Source organism: Rana temporaria, chromosome 3, assembly GCF_905171775.1.
Source record: "Rana temporaria chromosome 3, aRanTem1.1, whole genome shotgun sequence".
Taxonomy (NCBI): domain Eukaryota; kingdom Metazoa; phylum Chordata; class Amphibia; order Anura; family Ranidae; genus Rana; species Rana temporaria.
In genome coordinates, this window is record NC_053491.1 from 8,018,958 (window position 1) to 8,038,460 (window position 19,503).

Consider the following 19,503-nt stretch of genomic DNA (forward strand, 5'->3'; position numbering starts at 1 on the left):
GGGGGGCGGAGTCACGTGGTTGGTTGCTGGACGCTGGGTGGTCCTAGCAACTAACCACCGCTGGAATGTCAGTCAGTGGCGAGCATGAACTGGGACTGCCACCAGAGTATGTCACCGCCTCAACCGGTAAGAGACTCGGGGCTATAACCCCAGAAGCCACCCGCTAGCGGTGCCACTGGATTGGAGTAAAGGGCCAATTACAGCAGCCCTTTGTGTCCAATCAGGGCTGATCACATGTGTCTGTGTGAGGAAAGAATTGCCAAAAAGCGGCAAAGCCAGTCAGCACAATGCTTACACTGATAATCAGGGCAATCATCAGTGCCCATCAGTGCACATTAATGCAGCCTTATCAGTGCAGCCTCATCAGTGACTATCAATGCAGCCTCATCAGTGCCCAATACTGCAGCCTCATGCAGCCACAATCTAAATTGCCAGCTGTTGCCCACATAGTGTCACAATAGCCACATTGTTGCCCAGGTAGAGTGAAGATTGCCACTTTTGTTGCCTACCTACAGTCAGGAGTCTATTGGCCACATAATATCACAGTTGCTGCTATATTGCCCACATATTGCCACAATTTCTTATGTGTTGCCTGCATATTACCACATGACATTAGTGTTTGTTCGTATTGCTATAGTCTAACCGCTTGCTGACCGTACATTGTACATATATATAATAATATATCATTTAGGGTCTGATTTGTCCGTCATATTGTCGCAGTCCCACTATAAGACGCTGATTGCTGCCATTACTAGTAATAAATAAATAAAAAGTCCATGGGCCAGATTCACAAAGAGATACGACGGTGTATTATCTCCAGATATCTACAGATCCCCCATCGTATCTCTGACTTACACTGGTCCTATCTATGCGCCTGGTTCATAGAATCAGTTACGCATAGATAGGGCTTAGATCTGACAGTGTTACACTGTGTTACACTGTCGGATCTTTTTTTCAATTTAAAAATGGCGCCGGGGGCGTTCCCGCTGATTTACGATAAATAATATGTAAATCAGCGAGATACGCAAATTCACGAACGTACGCGGACCCGTTGCAGTGTTCTTACGTCGTTTCCGTAGCGGTTTTCCATTGTATACTTACCCCTTCTTTTATCAGGCGCAGCCAATGTTAAGTATAGCCGACGTTCCCGCGTCAAATTTTAATTTTTTAACGTCGTTTGCGTAAGTCGTTCTCGAATACTAGCGACGTCAGTGGGAGCAATGCACGCCGGGAAATTTCGCGGACGGCGCCTGCGCATTTAAATCGGCGCGGGAACGCGCCTGATTTAAATAGTACACTCCCCTAGCCGCGGAATTTGAATTCCGCCGGGGGATTTAGGATACGCCGTCGCAAGTTTGGAGGTAAGTTGTTTGTGAATTAGCCACTTGCCTCCTAAACTTGCGGGAGCGGATCTTAATTCACGTAGAACGAGTGGATCTATAGATCCGCTGCGCTACGTGAATCTGGCCCCATAAATCTATCCCATAGCTTGTAGATGATATAACTTTTACTCAAACATATACGCCTTTCGGGATTTTGTTTTTTACAAAAACATGTAGCAGAATACAAATCGGCCTAAATTGATGAAGAAATTTGATTTCATACATTTTTTTATTGGATGTTTTATAGCAAAAAGTAAAAACTATGGTCCGGATTCAGAAAGCCCGGCGTAACTTTGTGCGGGCGTAACGTATCTCAGATACGCTACGCTGCCGTAACTTACTGAGGCAGGTTCTATATTCAGAAAGAACCTGCGCCCTAAGTTACAGCGGCATAGCGTATGTGGTCCGGCGTAAGCCCGCGTAATACAAATTATCCAGGCAGTGGGCGTGTTGTATGTTAATGAATGGTGACCCCACGTAAATGACGTTTTTTACTAACGGCGCATGCGCCGTCCGTGGACGTATCCCAGTGCGCATGCTCCAAATTACGCCGCAAAGCCTCATTGGTTTCGACGTGAACGTAACTTATGCAAAGCCCTATTCGCGAACGACTTACGCAAACGACGTAAAATTAGACGCTGGCCCAACGTCCATACTTAACATTGGCTAGGCCTCATATAGCATGGGTAACTTTACGCTGGAAAAGGGCCTTACGTAAATGACGTAAAAAAATGCGCTGGGCGGACGTACGTTTCTGAATCCGTGTATCTACCTAATTTACATATTCTATGCGTAAATCTCCAGAAGCGCCACCTAGCGGCCAGCGTAAATATGCAACTAAGATACAACGGCATAAGAGACTTACGTCAGTCGTATCTTAGCCAAATTTCGGCGTATCTTGCTTTCTGAATACAGAAAGAAGATACGCTGGCGCATCCTAGAATTTACGCGGCGTGTCAATAGATACGCCAACGTAAACTCTTTCTGAATCCGGGCCTATGGTTTTATTTTTCAAAATTGTTGGCCTTTTTTTTGTTTATAGCGCAAAAAAAAAGAAAAATCGCAGAGGTGATCAAATACCACCAAAAGAATCCTCTATTTGTGGGTATTTGTGGGGAAAAAAAAGGACGTCAATTTCATTTGGGTACAGCGTTGCACGACCGCGCAATTGTCAGTTAAAGTGACAAAAAATGGCCTGGGGGGGTAAATCTTCCAGAGCTAAAGAGGTTAAAGAATAACTCCACTTCTGATGAAATCATCAGGTCATTTAGAGCCCAGAGCAAACATGTAAAATGACAGAGCATTATGTGCATAACTCCTCCTCCCTCCAAGTACAAATCCACCCCCCTGCTGAAATCCCCCCTCCTGGTTCAAATCTTTAGCCCCCCTCCCCCAGCCCAAATCCTCTCTCCCCATTAGGGATGAGCCGAACACCCGCCGGTTCGGTTCGCACCAGAACCTGCGAACGGACCGAAAGTTCGCGCAAACTTTAGAACCCCATTAAAGTCTATGGGACTCGAATGTTCGAAATCAAAAGTGCTCATTTTAAAGGCTAATATGCAAGTTATTGTCCTAAAACGGGTTTGGGGACCCGGGTCTTGCCCCAGGGAACATGTATCAATGCAAAAAACAAAGTTTTAAAAACTGAAGTTTTTTTCGGGAGCAGTGATTTTAATAGTGCTTAAAGCGGGAGTTCACCCATTTCTAAAAAATTTTTTTTTCTTCCCCTAGATTCCTGCTCGTTCGGTCTAGGGGAATCGGCTATTTGTATTAAAATAGGTGCAGTACTTACCCGTTTTCGAGCTGCATCTTCTTCCGTCGCTTCCGGGTATGGGTCTTCGGGAGCGGGCGTTCCTTCTTGATTGACAGCCTTCCGAGAGGCTTCCGACGGTCGCATCCATCGCGTCACTCGTAGCCGAAAGAAGCCGAACGTCGGTGCGGCTCTATACTGCGCCTGCGCACCGACGTTCGGCTTCTTTCGGAAAATCGTGACGCGATGGATGCGACCGTCGGAAGCCTCTCGGAAACCTGTCAATCAAGAAGGAACGCCCATTCCCGAAGCCCATACCCGGAAGCGACGGAGAGGATGCGTCTCGTAAACGGGTAAGTACTGCACCTATTTTTAAATAAATAGCCGATTCCCCTAGTAATAACGAGCAGGAATCTAAGGGGGAAAAGTGCCCTCTAAGGGTGAACCCCCGCTTTAAAGTGAAAAAAAAGTGAAATATTCTTTTAAATACCGTACCTGCTGTGTCTATAGTATGCCTGTGAAGTGGCACGTGTTTCCCGTGTTTAGAACTGTCCCTGCTAAAAATATAAATGAAAAAAGCCATTTTTATTTAACAGTTCCATTTAACAATGTATCACCTCCCTGATTTTCCCCTCCTAGAATAATTCTTACCCCCTGCCACCCACCCTAAATTCCCCCTCCCAAAACAAGTCCCCCCCCCATCTCCTCGTGGTGCCCCCCCCACCTCACATGATACCACAGTGCCCAGGGCAGCCCCTCCTGCCCCCCCCTCTGTCCCGGCCCCGGTGCTCATTCATGGTATACTTGTTTAGGGTGAATGCAGGCTGTAAATTCTATGTTATTCTTTTGTGTAACAATGTATCTTTTCACAGAATACTCTGCTATTACTGGCCGGAGAGCACATAACGTCAGAGTCCTGGATCCTGATCGAGGTGTGTGTGAACAATCTATATATTGGTACCTACCTACCTAAATAGCTGTATATAATAATATTTTGTAACATGCGGCGTGATTCTTCTCCAATAGGAATTATTCAACCTGACTCTGCCAGATCTGCAGACCGTCATCACTTCCCTTCAGCCCGGTGCTGCCAAAACGTTCCTCGGCATCCTGCGTCAGAACTGGACCTCTTTACAGGTACTAGCAATGGGGAAGACAAATGCAGGAGAGGTATTAGGGCTGCACACCCTGGAAAAAAACGGGGCAAATACGGTGTGACAGAAAGTATTGCAACAACCGCCATTTTATTCTCTAGGGTGTTAGAAAAATATATATATAATATTTGGGGGTTCTAAGTAATTTTCTAGAAAAAAAACCTGTTTTAAACTTGTAAACAACAAATCTGAAAACGAGGCTCTGTCCTTAACCACTTCCGGACCGCCGCATGTACATTTACGTCGGCAGAATGGCACGGACAGGCACATTGGCGTACCTGTACGTCCCTGCCTAGACGCGGGTCAGGGGTCCGATCGGGACCCCCCCGGTACATGCGGCGGTCGGAAACCCGCGGGGAGCGATCCGGGACGAGGGCGCGGCTATTCGTTTCTAGCCGCCCCCTCGCGATCGCTCCCCGGAGCTGAAGAACGGGGAGAGCCGTATGTAAACACGGCTTCCCCGTGCTTCACTGTGGCGGCTGCATCGATCGTGTGATCCCTTTTATACGGAGACTCGATCGATGACGTCAGTCCTACAGCCACACCCCCCTACAGTTGTAAACACACACTAGGTGAACCCTAACTCCTACAGCGCCCCCTGTGGTTAACTCCCAAACTGCAACTGTCATTTTCACAATAAACAATGCAATTTAAATGCATTTTTTGCTGTGAAAATGACAATGGTCCCAAAAATGTGTCAAAATTGTCCGAAGTGTCCGCCATAATGTCGCAGTGACGAAAAAAATCGCTGATCGCCGCCATTAGTAGTAAAAAAAAAGAATTAATAAAAATGTAATAAGACTATCCCCTATTTTGTAAACGCTATAAATTTTGCGTAAACCAATCGATAAACGCTTATTGCGATTTTTTTTTTACCAAAAATATGTAGAAGAATACGTATCGGCCTAAACTGAGGAAAAAAAAATGTTTTATATATTTTTGGGGGATATTTATTACAGCAAAAAGTAAAAAATATTGCATTTTTTTCAAAATTGTCGCTCTATTTTTGTTTATAGCGCAAAAAATAAAAACCGCAGAGGTGATCAAATACCACCAAAAGAAATCTCTATTTGTGGGGGAAAAAAGGACGCCAATTTTGTTTGGGAGCCATGTCGCACGACCGCGCAATTGTCTGTTAAAGCGACGCAGTGCCGAATCGCAAAACCTGGCCTGGGCATTTAGCAACAAAATGGTCCGGGGCTTAAGTGGTTAAAGAGGATGGCCACTGAAAAAAAAAAAATATTAAAAGTCAGCAGCTAAAAATACTGCAGCTGCTAACTTTTAATATCGGCACACTTACCTGTCCTGGAGTCCAGCGCCGTCCGCAGCAGAGGACGAGCGATCGTTTGTCACTCTGCTGCCCCCCCCCCCGCCATCCTCGGTGAGGGAACCAGGAAGTGAAGCGCTCCGGCTTCACTGCCCGGTTCCCTACGTCGCATGCGCGAGTTGCACTGCACCTGCTGATTGGCTCCCGCTGTGCTCTGGGAGCCGAGTGTTCCCAGAGCACAACAAGGGGGAAGACGGGAGGTGATGTCCTGCCTGCAGTCTGCCCGCAGACTGTGGCCGAAAGTGGGTGCAAATACCCCTCCCCCTGAAAGGTGTCAAATGTGACACCGGAGGGGGGGAGGGTTCCGATCAGCGGGAGTTCCACTTTAGGGTGGAGCTACGCTTTAAGTGGTTAAATTTCGAATTTTATAATTCCTTAATTTCCGAAAAATTTGTTAAATGGGTTTTCGCTAATTTAATAAGCCCCCCCCCCCCCGCAGCACTGAACATCCTCCCTGTCCTGTCCACATCTGATTCCCAACTGATGTTCTCCCCCCCCCCTGTTTGCCCAGGCCCACCACAGGAGAACCGGTGGTACCCCCTTATTGGGTGGCCCTGTAACTTCCATTTAGGGCATTGGTTCTCAATCTGGGGGTTCGGACCCCCTCGGGGGTCGAATGATGATCTGCCAGGGGTCACCGAAATCCTGGGCTGTTCCTGAAGCCCGTACCTCTCTCCCAGCATCTGTCCCTGGAGCCCGCGGTCGCCCACTCGGCCTATTCGCAGCCGCCCATTCAGTTCACGGCATGGCTGGAGGGCAGAGACTAGAGGTCAACTGACTGGTGAGGAATGTGAAGTGGGAGGGGCCAAAGGAGACTCTATCTCCTGATTTCGGCATAGGTGTCACTAATACGAGACATCACAAAGTCGGAGACACATTGAGCAACACTGCCTGTGATTATAGTTGTCGTTTAAAGACCCCACTACAGATCTCGTATCAGCAGATAACCTTGATCAAGAGCAAATAAGTTGGCCGATCAGAACTCCCCCCAGCATTGCCACTCATCTCCGTTGGGGGCAAGGCTGCAGGTGGACACTGTTGGGGGGCAAGGCTGCAGGTGGACACTGTTGGGGACAAGGCTGCAGGTGGACACTGTTGGGGGTCAGCCTGCATATGGACACTATTGGGGGTCAGCCTGCAGGTGGACACTGTTGGGGGCCAGCCTGCAGGTGGACACTGTTGGGGGCCAACCTGCAGTTGGACACTGTTGGGGGCCAGCCTGAAGGTGGACACTGTTGGGGGCAAGGCTGCAGGTGGACACTGTTGGGGGCCAGCCTGCAGGTGGACACTGTTGGGGGCCAGCCTGCAGATGGACACTGTTGGGGGCAAGGCTGCAGGTGGACACTGTGTGGGGCAAGGCTGCAGGTGGACACTGTTGGGGGCAAGGCTGCAGGTGGACACTGTTGGGGGCAAGGCTGCAGGTTGACACTGTTGGGGGCCAGCCTGCAGGTGGACACTGTTGGGGGTCAGCCTGCAGATGGACACTGTTGGGGGTCAGCCTGCAGGTGGACACTGTTGGGGGCCAGCCTGCAGGTGAACACTGTTGGGGGCCAGCCTGCAGGTGGACACTGTTGGGGGTAAGGCTGCAGGTGGACACTGTTGGGGGCAAGGCTGCAGCTGGACACTGTTGGGGGCAAGGCTGCAGCTGGACACTGTTGGGGGCAAGCCTGCAGGTGGACACTGTTGGGGGCCAGCCTACAGGTGGACACTGTTGGGGGTCAGCCTGCAGATGGACACTGTTGGGGGCCAGCCTGCAGGTGGACACTGTTGGGGGCCAGCCTGCAGGTGGACACTGTTGGGGGCAAGGCTGCAGGTGGACACTGTTGGGGGCAAGGGTGCAGGTGGACACTGTTGGGGGCAAGGCTGCAGGTGGACACTGTTGGGGGCAAGGCTGCAGGTGGACACTGTTGGGGGCAAGGGTGCAGGTGGACACTGTTGGGGGCAAGGCTGCAGGTGGACACTGTTGGGGCAAAGCTGCAGGTGGACACTGTTGGGGGCCAGCCTGCAGGTGGACACCTTTGAGCATGGGCGGGGATCGCTATAGCGACCCTTGAAACCCCTCAAGCTTAACCCATAAGCCAATTACCGACTGTTAAAAAATGGCAGCTTGTTTTAACCACTTCCAGTCCAGGACATTTTAATACATCCTAAGGACATGAAGTGGTTATTCAGATGGCGGATGACAGGCTGAATGGTGTATTTTGGCTTTAGGCCCCTCATTCACATGTCTATGCCATCCTAATATTTATTCTCCACCCGTTTTCCAGGTATCGGAGGACTATTTTTCCATGATCACTACCACGCTGCTGACTGTCCAGGTGACGTCGGACCCGCTCCTCTTTACTGACATCATTCCCTTTTTACAATTCCTGGACCCGGATGAGATCATAGAATATCTTCCTCCACTGCAAGATGACAAAGACGTGTATGTACATCAATATGACGGTTTACCTGTATGATTGCCCATCCAATGCCCATCCATCCAATGCCCATCCAATGCAGATACATTATGGTCATTATGGCTCAGCTGCTCTAAGAAGGTACCCAGGAGTTTTGTAAAGTACGTTTTAGTATAGGGTCTTCATGCAGCCCCCCCTCCTAAATACCCAGGGGAGGTAGACATGTGCAATTTGTTTAGTTCCTAATTAGTTTTTAATGAATTTTGACAAATTAGTTAATTCCGAAATTTCAGAATTTCCAAATTTTCGAATTTTCGGAAATTCGGAAGTTAGAAAATTTGAAAATTTGAAAATTCGAGATTCGAGATTCGAAATTGCAATATTCGAAAATCTAAAATTCGAAAATGGCCGAGGTCAGTATCAGGCGGGCGGAGAAAGTACTGGAACGGCGAGCAGAAGACAAGGTCAGGGTCACAAGCCAGGGGTTCAGGAACAAGCAGAATCAACAAGCTGGGTCTGTATACAGAAGTGCATGGGACCACAGGCAGAAGGAGCTGACGACGACCACTCCACAATGATCCAGAGTCCCGTAGAGCCTTAACTAGGCCTCTGGGCGGCAAAGTCCACCAAACATGCACACTCACGCACATGATGCACACTAATGCTCACATGTATGCGCACGTGATCGTTAAGATGCACAGTTCTGCACGCATGCGCATTGCTTTTAGTATTGGCTTGAGCATGAGTTTGAGCACGGTTTTCCTGACAACTAGGCATGAGAGGACATTTGGTGTCCAGATCAGCAAGGCCACCTCAAGTGCAGCAGTGAGTAGTAGTAAAGTTCAATCTACCGAATGCCGGAGCTATACTGCCAGAGCAAATTTATGGTGGTGATGCTAGTCCTAGATCGCCTGGGTACTCTGGGGACTTGTAGAATAAGTATTTTCGGGAGGGGCAGTCTTTTGAGGTGTTCTTCTGCTGGCTATCTTTGGGGCTCTTTAAGAGAGTTGTGCACTTAACAACAGTCCCAGCATGCAGTATAGGTATAGTATAGGTATGATATAGTCTTGGCACAGGTGCAAGGTAGATATGGTTCAGAAGGGATAAAGATTCGGTATAATGCAGAATAGACATGTGCACTGCTGAAAAATGTGTAAATTTTCGTTAAAAAATATTTTTTTTTTGGGTCATTCGTTATGATCGAATTTCGTAAATTCAAAAATTCAGAAAATCCGAAAACTACAACTGAAACAACAACTATAACTGAAAACAACTATTAAAACAACAACAACAACAACAACTGAATCAACTGAAACAAGAACAAGTAAAAAAACAACAACAACAACAAATGAAAACAACTACAACAACAACAACTGAATACAACTGAAACAACAACAACTACAACTGAAATGACATTTTCGAATTTATGAATTTCCGACGATTTGAATTTTGCGAATATTTGGAAATTAAACGGGGTTTCGTAAGTTGGGATTAAAAAAAATACAAAAAAAATTTGGGGGAAGTAAAAAAATGAATAAAACAATAGCGCTTGTTATTGAAAATGTTTTTTTTTTGCAATTGTGTAAATTGTGCAGTCAAGTTTAAAACAGAGACAAAATTAACTACCCGATTTCCCGTTCAGGCTTCAAGCGTTGGCGCTCTATGCCGGTTCTCTGTCTGAAGAACAAAGATTTGCCTTGGGCTTCTGGCTGCGCATGTCCACCATATTCACCAACGTGTCACAGTTAGATAACTTGTTTCTCCAAAAAGTTGGAAACCTCCTCCCCCTCCTGACGCTCGATGTATTTAAACAGCTCAGCGCTCAACAGGTGAGACAACCCCATATAATTATTCATGGGCAATGTATGGGGGGAGGGGGGCAAAGTGTAACAGTACTTTTCTGTAAAGCTGGAGACTACCTCTTTCTCTGCTGTAGTCCATCTCCAGCCAAAACACGCTCTTCCTCTTCCTCTCCTGCTCCTCTCCTTTATTTGGAATATTTTTTTTAAATGAGGGGGGGGAACAGGTACCTAGTCTTGTCAGATACCCACTCCCACTTCGCTTGGATCGCCTAGGCCCTCCAGTCTGCATGTCTGTGTAGCGCTTCTCCCATAGGAGTCACAGGAATTTTGCCCAGGTCTTCCCAAACTTCAGCCCCACAGCCAGGAACACAGTAGCTTTCACAGCCAGGTACACACAACACCTTTTCCAATGACCACGTTTCGTCAATGAACACGTTTCGTCAATGGCCAGTCTAGGGGATGTTGTTTTTATTTTTTAGAGAACTTGGATAGAGATGAGGCTAGTGGTGGGATACTCCAAAATTGAGAGCTATATACACTAAGGACTTAGGTCCGGATTCAGATACATTGGAGTATCTTTGCGGCGGGCGTAACGTATCTCAGATACGTTACGCCGCCGTAAATTAGGGTGCAAGTTCCGTATTCAGAAAGAACTTGCGCCCTATGTTACCGCAGCGTAACGTATGTTGTCCGGTGTAAGCCCGCCTAATTCAAATGTGGATGATGTGGGTGTGTTTTATTTAAATTACATGTGACCCCGCGTATTTGACGTTTTTTTCAAACGGCGCGAGCGCCGTTCGTGAAAGAATCCCAGTGTGCATGCTCGAAATTACGCCACAAATCGTCATTGCTTTAGACATGAACGTAACTTACGTACAGCCCTATTCGTGAATGACTTACGCAAACGACGTAAAATTTTCAAAATTCGACGCGGGAACGACGTCCATACTTAACATAGGATACACCTCGTATAGCAGGGGTAACTTTACGCCGGAAAAAGCCTAACGTAAACGACGTAAAAAAATGCGCCGGGCGGATGTACGTTTCTGAATTGGCGTATCTACCTAATTTACATATTCCTCGCGTAAATATACGGAAGCGCTACCTAGAGGCCAGCGTAAATATGCAGCCTAAGATACGACGGTGTAAGACACTTACGCCGGTCGGATCTTAGGGAAATCTATCCGTAACTGATTCTATGAATCAGGCGCATAGATACGACGCCGCAACCCAGAGTTACGACGGCGTATCCGGAGATACGCCGTCGTAACTGCTCTCTGAATCCGGGCCTTAATCTTCCTTCCTGTGTAAGTAGTAGTAGAACAAGTAGGGCAAAGCCCATTCTCTATAGTGGGCAGTATCTGGACAGAGCTCTTCAGGGCGACCAGCCGGTGTCCCCTTTAAATAGACCCACAGCTGACTATAACAAGGCACCAGAGGGGTAGCACTAGCTAAAGCCAAGGTCCCCAAGATCCAGAAATGTCTGTACTCACAAGGCCCAAGGACAGATGGATGCCACCTTCCAGTCTTCCAAGCGATGCCCTCCAGTGATACCAGACCATTCTGTGGTGGACAGCTCCCCTCAGACAGCTTCTTCTAAGGAAACGGTTCTCTGCATTCCTCCCCTCAGGTCGCCCACCTGAGGCCTTCTTCAGCAGCTTGTGCCTGAGAGGGCAGCGTGCCCCCGCCCCTCCTCAGGCTGGACGCCTCCACTCTGGGACAAAACCCAGACCTCAGCGTACTCACAGAATAAATACAGTCTCCCAACACTTTTCAGATCCTGCCTCTCTGTGATAGGCCAAAGCTGCATCCATATTCATGCTACCATCTGCATAGCTTCACACCTACTATCCAGAAACTTCTTCTGTCTCAAGGAAACAGAGGAAGCCATGGGCAGAACTAGCAGCAACAGAGCAGACCTAACTAGCAGATAGCAACTTCACTGATTAGTGAGCAGAATATGCTTTTTCCTGTCACACAATTACAGCCACACTGCCTATCAAAAACACAACTACCCTAGCACCTACCTAGCAGGGTGCTACATCCGTAACGGACATATTCACAGAGAGCTGTGAAAAATTATGGATCGTACAAACTGTTCATAAATTTAATGACAGTTGGCAACACTGGAAGAACCTTCGAAGAACCAGCCCCGGTGAGGACAGCGCTGGATCTCAGGACAGGTAAGTGTCCTTTTATTAAAAGTCGGCAGAGACAGTTTATGCAGCTGCTGACTTTTTTTGGGACCTAACTGAAGCTCCCGCGACCCGGTCCGAAGCTCCGGGACCGCGGGTCCCGCGGACCCGATCGCCGCTGGAGTGCGGCGATCGGTCCCCGGAGCTGAAGAACGGGGAGAGCCGTGTGTAAACACGGCTTCCCCGTTCTTCACTGTGGCGGCGGCATCGATCGAGTGTTCCCTTTTATAGGGTGACACGATCGATGATGTCACACCTACAGCCACACCCCCCTACAGTTGTAAACACACACTAGGTGAAACGAAACTCCTTCAGCGCCCCCTGTGGTTAACTCCCAAACTGCAACTGTCATTTTCACAATAAACAATGCAATTTAAATGCACTTTTTGCTGTGAAAATGACAATGGTCCCAAAAATGTGTCAAAATTGTCCAAAGTGTCCGCCATAATGTCGCAGTCACGAAAAAAATCGCTGAGCGCCGCTAAAGTAGTAAAAAATTTTTTTTTAATAAAAATGCAATAAAACTATCCCCTATTTTGTAAACGCTATAAATTTTGCGCAAACCAACCGATAAACGCTTATTGCGATTTTTTTTACCAAAAATAGGTAGAAGAATACGTATCGGCCTAAACTGAGGAAATTTTTTTTTTTTTTTATATATTTGTGGGGGATATTTATTATAGCAAAAAGTAAAAAATATTGAATTTTTTTCAAAATTGTCGCTCTATTTTTGTTTATAGCGCAAAAAATAAAAACCGCAGAGGTGATCAAATACCACTAAAAGAAAGCTCTATTTGTGGGAAAAAAAGGACGCCAATTTTGTTTGGGAGCCACGTCGCACGACCGCGCAATTGTCTGTTAAAGCGACGCAGTGCTGAATTGTAAAAACCCCTTGGGTCATTTAGCAGCATTTTGGTCCGGTCCTTAAGTGGTTAAACATACATATTTTATATTATGAGGTACTCTCCAAGTTTCTAGTCACAAGCAACTATTGATCAATATTGAATTATTATTTTTATTATTATTATTATTATTATTATTATTATTATTATTATAATAATATCAGTATGAAATATTTGGGTTAATAGCACATTTCCACTACAAAAGTAATAAAGACGTATATGGATGATTATGTTTGTGATAATGATACAACACTGATGATGATGATGATGTGATACAACACTGATGATGATGATGATGTGATACAACATTGATGATGATGATGATGATACAACAATGACATATCTCCACTGTTGTGTCAGGTTTTGAATATCCTCGCCGTCCTCCCGAAAGATCTGTCGCCTCCATATCAGAGGACGGTGGCCTCCAGAGTGTTACAGACATCAAACATCTCAGTGCAGGACGTGGAGCTGTAAGTTTACTAACTGATTGCAGTGACTCTTCCAGGTGGAAGGTTTCAATGACCACAATCAGATTTGCCAACAGACGGTGTGCACAAGTCCCAATGCATAAACATCAGAACAGCCCCAAATTATGTTCCCTTAAAAAATAATAAATGTATTTTTATATACAGTTTGTCATTGGTCTTCAGAAATTCTTCTTAACTGACACCGCAAAGGTTCTAATTCTCTCCCTGTTATCTCTCACCTTGACTCAAGAGAAAAGTACTACACACGGTAGTGACAGGGCGGACTTTTTCAGGCAATCACAGGGACATAGGGTTTTTAGAAAAATATAAATGTAATTACAAAAATACATACAATAAATTTTAATAAAATACGATGAAAAAGTACAAAATATACATTCACAAGCAATATTTTCTTTCGTCTCGCCTACGCGTTTCGCCTAGCGGCTTCTTCAGGACGAGTTTGAGAGAAAGTTTTTGACAATAGAGTATTGCTAATTTCATAGGTCAATTGAATTGATAGCCATCCACGTGCATCGAGGACCAATTGAAGTCACAGATGTACAGGTGATATATAATTTGTGGAAAAGCCCACTAGAAGGAGAGAAGATGATCTCCTATAATTAGCAGCAAGCCGTAATGTATCAAAATACATAAATAAATACGGGTAGGTTCTGACATAAAACAAGAGCCAAAGCAGACCGGGACCAGTGAGGCAGGGAGCAGGTGGAGAGAGCCAGGAGGGAAATTAGATCCGTACACAAGGCAGCCACACTGCAATGTCCAATAACGGACAAGCCAAAAGATTGGAGGCCTCTATAAAGAAGAATCTACGTGTGTCCCGGGGGGTAGGGCGTGCAGCACAGGCTACCGCCCGGGACACACGTAGATTCTTCTTTATAGAGGCCTCCAATCTTTTGGCTTGTCCGTTATTGGACATTGCAGTGTGGCTGCCTTGTGTACGGATCTAATTTCCCTCCTGGCTCTCTCCACCTGCTCCCTGCCTCACTGGTCCCGGTCTGCTTTGGCTCTTGTTTTATGTCAGAACCTACCCGTATTTATTTATGTATTTTGATACATTACGGCTTGCTGCTAATTATAGGAGATCATCTTCTCTCCTTCTAGTGGGCTTTTCCACAAATTATATATCACCTGTACATCTGTGACTTCAATTGGTCCTCGATGCACGTGGATGGCTATCAATTCAATTGACCTATGAAATTAGCAATACTCTATTGTCAAAAACTTTCTCTCAAACTCGTCCTGAAGAAGCCGCTAGGCGAAACGCGTAGGCGAGACGAAAGAAAATATTGCTTGTGAATGTATATTTTGTACTTTTTCATCGTATTTTATTGAAATTTATTGTATGTATTTTTGTAATTAAATTTATATTTTTCTAAAAACCCTATGTCCCTGTGATTGCCTGAAAAAGTCCGCCCTGTCACTACCGTGTGTAGTACTTTTCTATTGAATCAATATTTCGGATGTTGGCAAATGTGAGTGCCTTTATGTCTTCCCTTTCCCCTATTTCTCTATCACCTTGACTGTTGGAACTCCATGCTTGCTGGACTTCCTCTGCACAGACTATCCGCACTTCAGTCTATGACGAATACTGCTACCAGACGACTCATCCACTTTACCAACCACTCAGTGTCCTCCCCCCACCTCTTCCTCCAATCCCTCCACCAACCTCAACCCAATGTTCTCCACCCCTCTCTTCCAATCCCTCCACTGGCATCCACTCAGGGTCCTCCGCCCCTTTCTGACAATCCCTCCACTGACCTCCGCTCAGTGTCCTCCACCCTTCTCTTCCAATCCCTCCACTGGTCTCCACTCAGTGTCCCCCAACCCTCTCATCCAATCCCTCCACTGACCTCCGCTCAGTGTGCTCCACCCCTCTCTTCCAATCCCTTCACTGCCCTCCATTCAGTGTCCTCCAACCCTCTCTTCCAATCCCTCCACTGACCTCCACTCAGTGTCCTCCAACCCTCTCTTCCAATCCCTTCACTGGCCTTGGCTTAGTGTTCTCCACCCCTCTCTTCCAATCCCTCCACTGACCTCCAATGAGTGTCCTCCACCCCTCTCTTCCAATCCCTCCACTGACCTCCGCTCAGTGTCCTCCGCCCCCCTCTTCCAATTCATCCACTGATCTCTGCTCAGTGTCCTCCACCCTTCTCTTCCAATCCCACCACTGGCCTTGGCTCAATGTCCTCCACCCCTCTCTTCTTAACCCTTCACTGGCCTCCACTCAGTGTCCGCCACTCCTCTCTTCCAATCCCTCCACTGGCCTCCACTGAGTGTCCTCGACCCCTCTCTTCCAATCCCTCCACTGACCTCCGCTCAGTGTCCTCTACCCCTCTCTGCCAATCCCTCCACTGGCTTCTAATCACTCAATAAATAAAATTCGAATTACTAACAACAACATACAAAACCATTTACAACTCTGCCCCGAACTACAGCATCAACCTCATCTCACAATATCACCCAACCCATCCTCTCTGCTCCTACCAAGACCTCCTACTCTCTTGCTCCCTCTTCGCCTCCTTCCATGGTCACCTCCAAGGACTTCTCCAGAGCATTCCCCATCCTTGGGACCTCCCGACCCCAATCGGTCCAGAGCCTTCCCCATCCACTAGAACTCCCTACCCAATCTGTCCAGAGCCTCCACCATCTGCTGGAACTTTCTACCCAATCTGTCCCAATATCTCCTACTCTGTCAGACTTTAGGTGATCCCTGAAACATAAAACCCATCTCTTCAGGGACTCTCCACCCAACAACCGAACTTTTACTTTCTCCGTCACCTCATCATTTACAGTTACTTTTTGTATCCCTTGACCCTCCCTTTATATTGTAAGCTCTAACGAGCAGAGCCCCCTGAATCTTCTTGTACTGAATTGTATTGTAACTGTACTGTCTACCCTATTTTGTAAAGTGCTGCGCAAACTGTTGGCACTATAAAAATCCTATATAATAATAATCATCATAATAGAGCCCATGGACCTTAGGTGTTTATGTCACGGCTACTTTTCCTTGCCGCCAGGATGGGTCGTTGTGTGTGTCAGGCTGATGTACGGGACCTGGAACGTTATCAGCAGAATGTGGAAATATTCATGGCGTTGAAAAGAGTTCTCCTTCATTGTATTCAGATTGGTGATCTGTTCCCTGATTCCCGGGTAAGCCTCAAACATATCAGCACTGAGACTGAGCATAGGGAAATTATATATATATATACCGTATACAGCCATTGCTTCCTATGCACTGGCTTTCTTCGTGTGCACTGACTCTCTTCCTGTGCACTGACTCTCTTCCTGTGCACTGACTGTCTTCCTATGCACTGACTTGCTTTCTATGCACTGACTCTCTTCCTATGCACTGACTGTCTTCCTATGCACTGACTCTCTTCCTAAGCACCAACTCTTTTCCTAAGCACCGACTCTTTTCCTATGCACCGACTCTCTTCCTGTGCACTGACTGTCTTCCTATGCACTGACTCTCTTCCTATGCACTGACTTTCTTCCTATGCACTGACTCTCTTCCTATGCACTGACTCTCTTCCTGTGCACTGACTCTCTTCCTATGCACTGACTCTCTTCCTATGTACTGACTCTCTTCCTATGCACTGACTCTCTTCCTATGCACTGACTCTCTTCCTATGCACATCTCTCTTCCTATACAATGACTTACTTTCTATGCACTGACTCTCTTCCTATGCACTGACTCTCTTCCTATGCACTGACTCTCTTCCTATACAATGACTTACTTTCTATGCACTGACTCTCTTCCTATGCACTGACTCTCTTCCTATGCATTGACTCTCTTCCTAAGCACAGACTCTCTTCCTATGCACCGACTCTCTTCCTATGCACTGACTTGCTTCCTAAGCACCGACTCTCTTCCTATGCACCGACTCTCTTCCTATGCACCGACTCTTTGCCTATGCACTGACTTGCTTCCTATGCACCGACTCTCTTCCTATGCACTGACTTGCTTCCTATGCACCGACTCTCTTCCTATGCACTCACTTGCTTCCTAAGCACTGACTCTCTTCCTATGCACCGACTCTCTTCCTATGCACCGACTCTCTTCCTATGCACCAAACTCTCTTCCTATGCACTGACTTGCTTCCTAAGCACTGACTCTCTTCCTATGCACCGACTCTCTTCCTATGCACCAAACTCTCTTCCTATGCACTGACTCTCTTCCTATGCACTGACTCTCTTCCTAAGCACTGACTCTCTTCCTAAGCACTCACTCTCTTCCTATGCACCGACTCTCTTCCTATGCACCGACTCTCTTCCTATGCACAGAACTCTCTTCCTATGCACTGACTCTCTTCCTATGCACTGACTCTCTTCCTAAGCACTGACTCTCTTCCTAAGCACCGACTCTTTTCCTAAGCACCGACTCTCTTCCTATGCACCAACTCTCTTCCTATGCACCGACTCTCTTCCTATGCTCCGACTCTCTTCCTATGCACTGACTTGCTTCCTAAGCACTGACTCTCTTCCTATGCACTGACTTGCTTTATATGCACTGACTCTGTTCCTGTGAATTGACTTGCTTTCTATGCACTGACTCGCTTCCTATTCCTCTTCCTGACTCACTTCCTATTCACTGACTCTCTTCCTATGCACCGACTCTCTTCCTATGCACTGACTCTCTTCCTATGCACTGACTCTCTTCCTATGCACCGACTCTCTTCCTATGCACTAACTCGCTTCCTATGCACTGACTCTCTTCCTGACTCTCTTCCTATGCACTGACTCTCTTCCTGACTCTCTTCCTATGCACTGACTCTCTTCCTATGCACTGACTCTCTTTCTATGCATTGACTTGATCCCTATGCACTGACTCTCTTCCTATGCACTGACTTGCTTCCTGTGCACTGACTCTCTTCCTGTGCACTGACTCTCTTCCTGTGCACTGACTCTCTTCATGTGCACTGACAATCTTCCTGTGCACTGACTCTCTTCCTATGCACTGACTCTCTTCCTATGCACCGAACTCTCTTCCTGTGCACTGACTCTCTTCCTATGCACTGACTCTCTTCCTATGCACTGACTCTCTTCCTGTGCACTGACCCTCTTCCTATGCACTGACTCTCTTCCTATGCACTGACTCTCTTCCTATGCACCGAACTCTCTTCCTGTGCACTGACTCTCTTCCTATGCACTGACTCTCTTCCTGTGCACTGACTCTCTTCCTATGCACTGACTCTCTTCCTATGCACTGACTCTCTTCCTATGCACTGACTCTCTTCCTAGGCACCGACTCTCTTCCTATGCTCCGACTCTCTTCCTATGCACTGACTTGCTTCCTAAGCACTGACTCTCTTCCTAAGCACTGAATCTCTTCCTGTGCACTGACTCTCTTCCTGTGCACTGACTCTTTTCCTAAGCACCAACTCTCTTCCTATGCACTGACTTGCTTTATATGCACTGACTCTGTTCCTGTGAATTGACTTGCTTTCTATGCACTGACTCGCTTCCTATGCACTGACTCGCTTCCTATGCACTGACTCTCTTCCTGACTCACTTCCTATTCACTGACTCTCTTCCTATGCACTGACTCTCTTCCTATGCACCGACTCTCTTCCTATGCACTGACTCTCTTCCTATGCACCGACTCTCTTCCTATGCACCGACTCTCTTCCTATGCACTGACTCGCTTCCTATGCACTGACTCTCTTCCTGACTCTCTTCCTATGCACTGACTCTCTTCCTGACTCTCTTCCTATGCACTGACTCTCTTCCTATGCACTGACTCTCTTTCTATGCATTGACTTGATCCCTATGCACTGACTCTCTTCCTATGCACTGACTTGCTTCCTGTGCACTGACTCTCTTCCTGTGCACTGACTCTCTTCCTGTGCACTGACTCTCTTCATGTGCACTGACTCTCTTCCTATGCACTGACTCTCTTCCTATGCACCAAACTCTCTTCCTGTGCACTGACTCTCTTCCTATGCACTGACTCTCTTCCTATGCACTGACTCTCTTCCTGTGCACTGACCCTCTTCCTATGCACTGACTCTCTTCCTATGCACTGACTCTCTTCCTATGCACCGAACTCTCTTCCTGTGCACTGACTCTCTTCCTATGCACTGACTCTCTTCCTGTGCACTGAC